Below are 12,679 nucleotides of genomic sequence, written 5' to 3' on the forward strand. Positions count from 1 at the left end.
GAAGCTAGGTATAAACGCATATACACATAGTATACGTACGTATTATAGTATGCCTATCTCCTGGTGGTCAATCAAAAGATATAAATCCATAAATAGATTCTCCTTCGCCTTTTCTCCTGTTGAGACGAGGTCGGTGTTTTTCGTCAGTCTCTCAATCAGTCCTAGGGTATAATTGCTTTGCTATTTCAGGGAAATTTCAGGTTGGTATCCTCCCTGTTTAATGTCCAACAGCCAGGCTTGTCTTAAAATCCGGATTGAAGATGAATAATCATTTACTATTTTCGGTAAGTGGTGAGTAGGAGGGGTGATTGAAAACCCCCGTAGAAAGGAAGGGAAAGCGGTGCCTCCCTAACTTCCATTAGATACACCACTGCGACCGAAGAATATACAGGAAGTATTGAGTTTTGGTGTTTACATTTACATCTCAAGTAGAACGAACGACAATCAATATCAATTATCCCAAAACCATATACAGGGTGTTTCGATGATAAAGACCGTCTCTTCTTTTACTGGCCGTACAAGGAGTTTTAACCCATCTTTTTGGCGTCCAAAGAGTTTCACTAATCCTTTCAACCAAAACTACTTCAAGGACACGAAAATGAAGATGATCTCTTAATTCTTCATTGAAGTTGAGCAACGTTGCGCAGGGTTGGTATCCGGATGGGTGACCATTTGGGCAATAGCGTGCTGCTGACTTTTCCCGGCCATACTCAGTTACTCAGCCTGGGTTAAGGTTAATGTGAATAGTCCGGTAGCTTTTTGCCGAATGTTTTTCTTCTTCTTCTATGACTTTCTTTCAAGTGTAAGGGTTGTCCAGGAGCTCTCCCACAAAACCAATGATTTTTCTTTCACTGTGAAAGTGTAAACCTTTAAGATCGACTCGGGAGTTTAGGTTCTTCATTGTGGATATGTTTGCTTGTTGGTCGTTTATCGGACGCTTTAGAATTTCCGAGGTTTCACGGTCTATTAGTTGCCGTCCTCACGAGTGTAAGCTTAGGTGCTCACTGCTCAAGACTGATTGTTCGCCCGCCAGGATCCAGGACAGAGGTTTTGAGCTTCTTCATGATATTTTCAGTAAATTCTCAGAGCTTTCGAGTAGATGATTTTTGTGACTTTGAGGGCTTTGAGTTGCAAAACAGGCATATCTACATCAAATGTTGATTAAAATACCCATTCCAGGTCTTCTTGAGCTGAAAAGGCACTCAACATTAAGGCGGTATTCAACGGCATTCCCTCGTTGGCAATTTTCATCAGTAAATGGTTTCTTCAAATTAAATTGATCCCAAAGGCAAGGAAAACCCCTTGACCTTGACAAATGGAGTGTGCCCGAAGGCATGTGAAGTGTTCCAATCCACTCGACCCCAAAAACAACAACATATTACTCCTTGGTCTCCTTGTGTTATCCAACGTTCTGTTTATGAAGGCACTGTCAAACTGACTCGATTAATAAGAAAACACTGAGAAGATTTCACTTCGCTCCAAACAGATACACGAACGAACCGTGAAACAAGCTGGAAACCGAGTTTTAAAGCTCTTCGCTCAGTTAGACAACTTAATTGAGGCCGAGGCGGTAACACAAAACTACTTATAAACCGATTTATAAAAACCCCAATGAAAGTTCCCGATGCAAGCTTTGGTTTTGCAGAAACCGTTTAGAACACCATTCGAAAATATTGCGGTGGGCAAATAGACAACACGTGGAGCAAATTTCACACGTACTAAAGCAGAATTGAAATTCAGATGTTTCGAAATCAATTCAAATAACTCAAGTGTACGAATAAGTTCCGAATACTTGCGGTTTAGGCTGTTCTACATTTTGATCAGTGCAAGTTGTTTCATAAAACGAAAAATAATATTAATTTTCATACGACCATGAAAACAGCTGTTTCAAAACGGTAATTATTTCGATCAGTCAAGAGAATTAACTTTCTTTCAAGATCTGAAGAATTTTTCCACTACCATCGATCCATCGAAACTCATGCTTCCAGATTTCAACCGCAAGGGCAATTCTACTATTATACGTACACGTTTTGTATGGAAACTACTGAATCACTTATAATATAATTTGGGTTTCCAAATGGTCACAGGATTAGAATCAAATGAAGATTAACAATAATATTTTCTGTATTCTTGATTCAAACGGTTCTTATAAGCACAGGAAGTATAAAATTTCATTCGGCAACATACTATTTTGTATAACTATTTTCCTATTCAGATTATTTCTGGTAATTTCAATATTGTGTGAACTTGATGAGAATGCAAAAGAAGAGAACAACAGATATGTCATGTACACCACATATTATTATTCATTTGCATATGGGTACAGTTTTACGTAATAGCGGGACATAATGACCTGCCTTCAGGATTCAGGAATGGTGGTCAGGGTCGATCACAGCCTTGGTGTTAACTCCAGTGATGGGCCTCTCGTTGCAACAAGTTTTTTACTTTCCTTATCCCATAGGAAGGAAAGTAATGTAATGGGGTGAATTTTTTAGAAACAAGTGTAGCAAAGCTGTACATTTATGTTCCTTTCGGAACTGATTCCAATGGCGCGCCATCTTGGATTTTCCCATGGTTTCTTACAGGCACTATCACGCCAAAAGACGGGGACCGAACTTTACAAGAGGGGAAATTCCGAAAGAAAAATGCAAAGTAATTAAGTGGATACTTATGTACAACAGGGCCGTATTTAGGGGGGGGGAGGAGCGAGGGGGCCCAGACTTCCCCCTCGAGCTTCATTTGTCTCCTCTATTCTTCGTAAAATTGAGGTCGAGACGGCCATCGTGAATGGACATCGATCGATGGCCGGTCGACTATGTTTGAGCTCAATCGCAAGATCGGTTAGATTCCCACGTCCCACCCGCGAACTTTATACTTAACAGAAGGCTCGTTTTCGGAACGGCTGGCTTTCTCCTATCCTGTCCTCCTTCGCCCTTCGATTTTGGGACGATAAGGCTTTTTTAAAAAATAATATTTAACTATGTAGATGACGATTTGACGATGTTGTGTGTAGGTGTATAAAATTTTGAGTAGGAAAGACTACTTCCTACATCAAAAGTATCAAAATGAAAGGCACCTGATGAAAGATTTTTTTTAGAAGACAGATTTCATAGATACACAATACATACACATCGTAACATATCCCTAATTCTTAAGCAAAACGGACTTCCTTTTCAAAATAAATTAATTAATAATTAATTCTGACTTCTGAATGAACAAAGTGCACTTTCTAAAATTCTTAAATCTCAAACGTAACCAAGAAGAATGAATGCGTATGAATTAATTATTGGAAATTACCATATGTAAATGTTAATGTAATGGTTGTCTCCTGACACCTTTTACATGTGGATATCAAAGATTTAATTTATTTATTCATACTTGTGTATTCAATAAAATCAATTACGGAAAAAAGGAATGAAATTTTGATACCCAATATACCTAACTACATATAAATGCGGAAAGAGTTGGGGAAAATGGCAAAGTGAAAGAAGAGTGACTCTATTACTGCAGCCTAGGTGTCAAGTGACGGGGATTTTATTTTAGCCATTATTTGACGATAACAATCCACCTTCTCGCATTGACCTCACCCAACCCGAGTTGCCTGAGTGGGACCGGGAAAAAGCCAAGAGGACGCGATTGCCCAGATGGTCACCCATCCCGATACGAACCACGCGCAACGTTCCTTAACTTCAGTGATCCATCGGGAAGAGTGTATTGAACGTGCTATCGCCGCTAGCTATGGCTAATGCTTAATTTGCTCTAGACATCACTCAATATGCTCGGGAGACAATACATCAATTTTCTAACATTAAATTATTATCTCCCATTGCTTTACATAGTCTTCAACACTTTTCATCATGGGACATGTAGAAAACTCTCTATTTCCACTGTCCACCACTTGATAGCTTCTACCAGTGGCGTAGCGAAGTACTTTACATGATGGCTAGTTAGCTAGTTACCTAGCTGATGAAAGTATGATTCATACGATACGCTATTAGTGCTATTACGCCAGTAAAAATCTTCAAGAATGTTAAACAATACTCAAATCCATATCACACACAGTCTTTCTAATTTGTCGGTAAGTTTGATTATAAGCTGGTAAGTTCTCGTGAACTTCAGTAACTTCAGTACGGTTCCCAATTTAATAGTGTTGAGTTATAGATCAGGCATGTCAAACTTGCGTTACTTGCGGCCCGCCGCCCAAATTCTTCGGACTGCGGCGCACGGCGCGGCGGCCCGAAGTAAAAAATAATAAATTGCCGGGGGGAGGGACTTTAAAAGGATGTGAGACCATTATTTTAGAAAAGGTTTGCCTGAGGCGCAGTTTAATTGTGAATGTAATGTACCCTATGTTAAGGTGGTTTTTTCTTAATCACTTGTGTGCCGCGTCCATTTTAGTTTAGGACTATTGCACTGAAGTGTACTCTATTGAGAAGGCCCGTAATGGGTCAACCATTATTTTATCCTTATTATTATTATTAAGGCAAAAGGGTCCTCTATGTACAAAGTTAGACAGGCCTGTTTCAGATACTCACTAACACGGCTAACGATTACGGTTATGGTGTTATATTTACTATTATGGCTAAGGATACACTTACTAACTTACTATTATGGCGAAGGATACACTTACTAACTTACTATTATGGCTAAGAAATACATTCACACATTCCTCAAGATCACTTGCTCTTATTTTATTATGATGATCTATCCATTAACCACTTACACCTTCCGTACATGATTGTATCATTGTCATCACCCATGATAATTTCTTGATTTCCGTCACCAAGAGCACCTTTCTCTCTAATATCAATTCATCAATAGCATCATCCGAATATGTGTTTGTTTTTCTTCATCTTCTCCAATTACGAAAAATAGCACGAATTCTTGAAAAGTACAACTGTATTTATACATAGGCATACTTTAGGCTTGCCACTCTCTGGAAAATGGCACACACAGGGATTTAGGTAGAAACACACTCATCACGTCACGTCAGCTCTTGGGGAGTCAGAAAGATATAGTTCTAAGTTGTTCCATAATATTGAAGGTAATTTCGTTCATGATAGCCGCCACACTGCCGTCATGTCACGTGAGCTCACGTGTTGGGGCCATTTTCATCGATATTGCCATGTGTAATCGAAATCAATCAAGCGTGAATCATCGAAACTTATACTCTGAGTACCGAGTATAAGTTTATAATTCCATTACAACTAGAACAGATGTTTATAATTCCATTCGGACTAACATGTTCATAGTTTGATTTCCATCAAGATTTTCCTAATCATTGTAGGTACCTATTTCCATTAGGATGGTCATACGTTTTCTATACGAGAGAAAGACGAAACCACATGTTTCAGGCCAGCCACTCACTATCAGATTGAAGAGGTTGATAGAGGGAACTGTAACTGCTAAGGTCTTGTCCCGAAATCGAAGAGAGAAGGAGACAGGATAGGAGAAAGACAGCCGTTCCAAGAACGAACATTCTCCGTTCAGGATAAAATCCGCCCCGGGCTATTTCACCAACCTCAGTGGTGCTGTGGTTAACGCGTTGGACTTCGGATCTGGAGGTTGGTGGTTCGAGTCCAAGTCAAGTCATAAAATTTATCTAGGCGTAATCATTGGGGAACGATATTTGTGACAAGCATTTAAGTATGTTTAACGCAAGTAAAAATTCCTTTTTCCTTCCCTTTAACGGCTTTAACCCATTTCCGATCGTAGGAATTCGCAGAGTTGGTGAAGGAGCGAAGTGAGAACCGAGTTTCAACTCGGCCGATTTTGAATTTAGTGTGTTTTTTTGTCCGATTTTGACAAAACTTCTTATGGCCAATCTTACCTCAAAGAGTTAACACAGTGTCAAAGGTTTTCTTTGACGTCACCCATTTGATTTAGACAGGCCAGTTTTTCTTGAACCTTGGATTAACTAAAAACTCTATGGTAAAATCGGGCATTAGTAGAGGTTCGGTAGAGACTAGCCAAGCCTCATCCATTGGTTGCCATCCACTCAAAAGTCCATCATACGGTCATACCTCCCATTCTTTTGGATAGATGTTTGTAGATTCGTATATAAGCTGAACACATCTTTTACGGCCGTTTGCCCCTACATCTAAGCCCCCAAGGCGGGCTTTAACTTTTTGTGTATGTGGATTTTCGTGTATATGGATTGATGATTGCACCAATACTACATAACTACCGTTCTCGGAACCGTGTTAGTCATGAGGCGATTATTCTATTAAATAAAATTATGGGCAGTAAAAAAACCTAGTGATGACTTTGAACAACAACACAATAGACATGGGAGAAAATGGTTTGGCCTAAATATTTGCCAGCGCGGAAGTTGTAAATGCAAGAATGTTTTGATTGGTGAACAGGTTAGTTTATTATTTTGTTGAGATGCATAGAACCTAGTACATCATCTATCTATATTTTATCTACACATATATATCTTTTTTTGCCTTTTCTCGCGTACAGACGAGGTCGGCGTTTTTCGTCAGCTTCTCAATCAGCCCTAGGGTGATTGATTTGGGCTGACATTTGGTTTTGGCTACATAAATCAATCTGTCTAATAAAAAAAAGAGGTTTGATAGAGGGAACTGTAACAACGGAGGCCTTAACGTCCCAAAATCGAAGTAAAAAAGAGTGTAGTAGTCTATAGTGTAGTAGAAACCCAGCCGTTCCTAGAACGAACCTTATTTGTGTAGAATAAAGTTCGTCCCGGGCATGAGTGTGATTCGAAAAACGTAGAAGTGATTTTTGCATATTTTCTTTAAAATATGCAGACTAGTTTGCGTAAATTAGGTACCTACCTCTCTTCCAGACTATTTTGCGTGAATTAGGTAGCTACATATCTATCTCTCTTCTGATGGTGCTCTAGTCTCATCTCTCATTTCGAAGCGATAAATTGCCTTCGTCCTACCATTGTGTCCATGCCTATTTACCAAGTATTATACTGGACTATACGTACTTACCAAACTATTATAGTGGAATATACCTACTTACCAACTACTGTATGACTACCACAGTGGCGTAGCGTCCATATAAGGCGTGTATGGCGGCCATACACTCGAAATTTCACTCAAATACCCTTAAATATTGACTTTAAAATTTGCCATTAGGATGAGGTTTGTTCGGTTTATTACTGATTACTGATCTTAATTTAATTAGTATTTGGTACCGTGATGTAGGTTACTGGATCAGGACTCAGGATCGCAAAGAAACATGATCCGATTTTGCACTCTCTACTTCCAGCATACCTTGGAAACATTTTTCTCTCGAAACTCGTCTGCTTGATCTTTTCAATTACTAACTTTATTCTTTTAATGCTTATGAACTTTTGTATACCTTTGTATACTTGATTAAAAACTCGGCAAAGTTGTGATTGTTGTGAACGTCCTTTCTAAATATATCAAGGTGTTTCCAAACATAGTCAACCGGACGTCGATCCACGAGGAAAATCTATGTTGTCGAGGCAGTGTGGACGGTTCAGTCGTCATCGACTATGTGCGGACACACCTTTAGGGTTACAAGTGAAAAGTATCTGCTCTTTTGCGACATGGACGCGGTACACAAGGGATCAAGAAGAGATTCACAAAGGAGTTATGAGTATTTCCGCAATATCCGTCCATTGGTATTAAGAAAGCTCGCTCACACGTTTACTCCATTTCGTTTCTCTCGTTTTCTTTTGCTTGGCGTTTGTAGTTTTGGGTCACATATCATTTGTGATTACCTTCTGTTCTCTATTTGATTTTGTGCCTGACGCTATGACAGTTCCATGACTTGCAATTCGGTCGAACTGTATCAACTGACGTTTCTCTACTCTTATGGTTTTCAACATCACACCTATGTATTAAATTTAATGTATGTATTCGTGTGTATAAACATTAAGGTGAGTCCACACGTAGTCGGCCAGCCGTCGATAGATGTCGACTGAACCGTCCACACTGCCTCGACAACATAGATTCACCTCGTCGATCGACGGCCGGTCGACTATGTTTGGACACACCTTTCCACGACACCTAGGAAGCGTAACTTTTCCAGATTCATATATCACGCTAAATTCACAAACCTAAAAACGGGTGGTGTCATTCATAACTCGGTCTAGAAAACCAATACAGATTTTATCCCGTTTTTGGACCAAATAAACCGGCGATCGTTGCACGTTGACTGCATCACTTTTCAATGTATCACTGGTTAAGCATAGTTGGTATTTGGATGGGTGGGGTGACTATCTGGGCGCGATTGCCCAGATTGCTGGCTTTTCCCAGTCCCACTCGGGCTGTGGGTAATCCCCAGTTTCTAGAAATCTTAATACCATTTTTTTTATATATACTCACAGAGCTCTGTAGAATCTACCTTCTAGGTATAACAGAGCTTTCTGAAATCTCTCCTCCTAGAATCTGCATATGTATACTTTTGAACTTTCGTATACCTTTGTATACTTGATTAAAAATTCGGCAAAGTTGTGATTGTTGTGAAGGTCCCTTTTAAATACGTATATTAAGGTTTGTTCAAATATAGTCAACCGGCCGTCGATCGACGAGGAAAATCTATGTTGTCGAGGCAGTGTGGACGGTTCAGTCGACATCGACTATGTGCGGACACACTTTTAGGGTTACAAGTGAAAAGTATCTGCTCTTTTGCGGCATGGACGCGGCACACAAGGGATCAAGAAGAGATTCGCAAAGGAGTTATGAGTATTTCCGCAATATCCGTCCATTGGTATTAAGAAAGCTCGCTCACACGTTTACTCCATTTTGTTTCTCTCGTTTTCTTTTGCTTGGCGTTTGTATAGTTTTGGGTTACATATCATTTGTGATTACCTTCTGTTCTCTATTTGATTTTGTGCCTGACGCTATGACAGTTCCATGACTTGCAATTCGGTCGAACTGTATCAACTGACGTTTCTCTACTCTTATGGTTTTCAACATCACACCTATGTATTTAATGTATGTATTCGTGTGTATAAACATTAAGGTGTGTCCACACGTAGTCGGCCAGCCGTCGATCGATGTCGACTGAACCGTCCACACTGCCTCGACAACATAGATTCGCCTCGTCGATCGACGGCCGGCCATGTTTGGACACACCTTTATGATGTTCCTACAATTTGTTGGTGGATGTTGGGATTGGGATGTTACGACGTTCAGTAAGTGATAGGTCCATGTGACCATTGGGACCAATTAGTTTGTGTTTTGGTTTAAACTGATACAGTTGAAAGTCCTACATCCTCACATCATGTTTTTGTCCAGGTTTGAATGTGAATTGTTTGTCAGATATGTCATTGTGTGAGGTATATTTTCCTAGTGAATGTTTGGATAATATTATCGTCATTTTCTTTCCAACTGCAAATGATTTTCCTACAATTTGTTGGTGGATGTTGGGATTGGGATGTTACGACGTTTAGTAAGTGATAGGTCCATGTGACCATTGGGACCAATTATTTAGTGTTTTGGTTTAAACTGATACCTACAGTTGAAAGTCCTACATCCTCACATCATGTTTTTGTCCAGGTTTGAATGTGGATTGTTTGTCAGATATGTCATTGTGTGAGGTATATTTTCCTAGTGAATGTTTGGATAATATTATCGTCATTTTCTTTCCAACTGCAAACCTAATGTACATTTGTTGATGTCATACATATGCGGGTGTACGGTATATTGTGTACCCATTTCTTTATGGTCATTTAATTTGCTGCTTTTATGATACATAACACCGATTGATGCAACACTTTTATGCCGGTAGATTGACATTTTCTCATGGATTTAAAACTCATCAGCGCTCTAAATCGTCAAAACATAGATGGCAGTTGTGTTGTGGGAATGAAGTGTGTGTAAAAGATCACACAGACTGTGATCTTTCTAAGAAACTTCTGGAGTGAGTTATTATTTTGACCTAAAATCGTGATGGAGATCCTTTGTTGCGGTCCTATATGTCCCCTTCAAGGATGTAAGTTAAGTCCATGGAAAGCGACTACAATAAGGGGCAAGGCTTGGTGCTCCAATGACAGCGTGGGAGTCGTGGGACGTACACAAGCACACCACCCTGTATGTGTGCTCTATGCTAATGGCATACTTGACTGTGTCACGAGAAGTGGAAACTTTCCCTCACCCAACCCGAGTTGCCTGAGTGGGACCGGGAAAAAGCCAAGAGGACGCGATTGCCCAGATGGTCACCCATCCCGATACGAACCACGCGCAACGTTCCTTAACTTCAGTGATCCATCGGGAAGAGTGTATTGAACGTGCTATCGCCGCTAGCTATGGCTAATGCTTAATTTGCTCTAGACATCACTATATCTTTCAGAATTGCCATATCTTTCCGTATTGCCATATCTTGCAGAATTGCCATCATATCTTTCCCATTATCTTTTTTTCCTGTAGGCAAATGCTTATCTGAAGAGAAAAAGAAACTGCTACAATTTATTTCAATCGATGATGTTGATGATGATACATGTACCTGTGTACACAAAAGGAATACATGGATGGGAGAAAGATCGACAAGCACGGGAATGGCATTGGGGAGTCAAAAGTTCTGGGACATTATGTGGAACTTGGACCAACATGGTGAGGGTAATGCTTAAAGGTAGAAACACACTGGTATCACGTCACCTCAGCTCACGTGACGTGAGGGCAGTGTGGAAACTTTCATGCTGGACCTGTAATCCGACAAGCACGAGAATGGGATTGGAGAATCAAAAGTTCTAAGACTTTATGTGGAGCTAACACCAACATGGTGAGGGTAATGCCCAAGGCATTTTCTACCATAAACGGGAAAGCTACAAAAGACCATAAACTCATATAGGGCATGCCAATCTGCTGGTCGCCTTCGTCTGCGAAGTCAGGTTGAATAATCACTTACTATGTTATTGAAACCATAAAATAAACAAGACCTTGTTTGTCGTTCTCGGAACTGTGGATTTTCTCGTAACCTGTCTTCCTTCTCTCTTCGCTTTCGGGACGATAAGACCTCAAAGTCCTCAAACCCACTATCGCATATCGATGTAATATTGGCTTGAACTTGGAAACTTTTGGCCATGGGACTCGGAAAGTAACTGAAAATATCACGTTGATTGGTATGAATAGTAATGTTCCCTGTACAGAAATGAAATATGATTGGGAAGTCTCATTGAAGTCGTTTGATTTGATTCATTGATCTTTTTACCAAGGTCGTTTCTACTGTTTTCAATAATGTTAGAACGGATTATCCAAATATCCATCATCAGTATACTATGTGAACCAATCATTCATATGTGAAATACGGTGGATATGCACTATTTGTATGTACTGTGATAGTGTGATCACCTAGCACCTAGTGTGGGAACCAAATTTCCTGTGGTTGTCATACAGAATTCTACAGAAAGTACTGAAAATGAAAGTCCACGGATGAATTATCGTCTTATTTTCGCTCCGATTTCATTGGTGTCAAACCTCACTCAACTTTTCTTTTCTTGGAACTTCTGCCAAGCGCTTGGCAAACGAGTGGTATCATCAGCTGCGATAGCACTCAACGTGTTAAGTAGGGGAAGCAACAGTTCCTAATGGTTCATTCAAGTTGAACAACGTTGCGCAACGCAGGGTTGATATCCGGATGGATGACCATTTGGGCAATAGCGTGCTACTGACTTTTCCCAGCCCCACTCGGGGCCCCACTCGGGCTGGGTGAAGTTAATGTGAACAGTCCGGTAGCTTTTCGCTGATGCATGGTTTTATTTTTATTTATTTATTTTTTTAATGGCTTCACTCCTATTCCAGGATAGAGGCTTTCTTTTAAGTGGAAGGGTTGTCCTGGAGGATCTCTCCCACACAACTTTCAAAGAGAATTCACTGATTTATCTTTCACTGTGAAAGTTTGAACCTCTAAGATCCCCTTCCTCTCAAGAGTTTAGGTTCTTCATTGTGGATATGTTTGCTTGTTGGTCGTTTATCGGACGCTTTAGAATTTCCGAGGTTTCACGGTCTATTAGTTGCCGTCCTCACGAGTGTAAGCTTAGGTGCTCACTGCTCAAGACTGATTGTTCGCCCGCCAGGATCCAGGACAGAGGTTTTGAGCTTCTTCATGATATTTTCAGTAAATTCTCAGAGCTTTCGAGTAGATGAATTTGTGACTTTGAGGGCTTTGAGTTGCAAAACAGGCACATCTACATCAAAACTGTTGATTAAAATACCCATTCCAGGTCTTCTTGAGCTGAAAAGGCACTCAACATTAAAGCGGTATTCAACGGCATTCCCTCGTTGGCAATTTTCATCAGTAAATGGTTTCCTCAAATTATATTGATCCCAAAGGCAAGGAAAACCTAGACCCTCTACAAATGGAGTGTGCCTGAAGGCATGTGAAGTGTTCCAATCCACTCGACCCCAAAAACAACAACATATTACTCCTTGGTCTCCTTGTGTTATCCAACGTTCTGTTTTGCCTCCAAAGACCTTCATATTGTGTCATCTCTTCCCAGTCGACCCCATGTGTTGCCCCAAACAACATGGTGAACGTCGAGACCAATTTGTTATGGCATTTTCAATGAGCCCAATTATTAGATCTTTCGGGTGGTATGCCGACCCTGATAATTGGGTCGAAATAACGACAATAATTAACACAGACATTAAAGAGCGTACTATCTATAACAATCCATCTAAATACATAAGAAAAGTTAACAAATTTGGACACAATGATTATATTTCTACGTTCGTAA

The sequence above is a fragment of the Diaphorina citri genome, unplaced genomic scaffold (genome assembly GCF_000475195.1).
Source record: "Diaphorina citri unplaced genomic scaffold, Diaci psyllid genome assembly version 1.1 scaffold931, whole genome shotgun sequence".
In the NCBI taxonomy this organism is placed as follows: Eukaryota; Metazoa; Arthropoda; class Insecta; order Hemiptera; family Psyllidae; genus Diaphorina; species Diaphorina citri.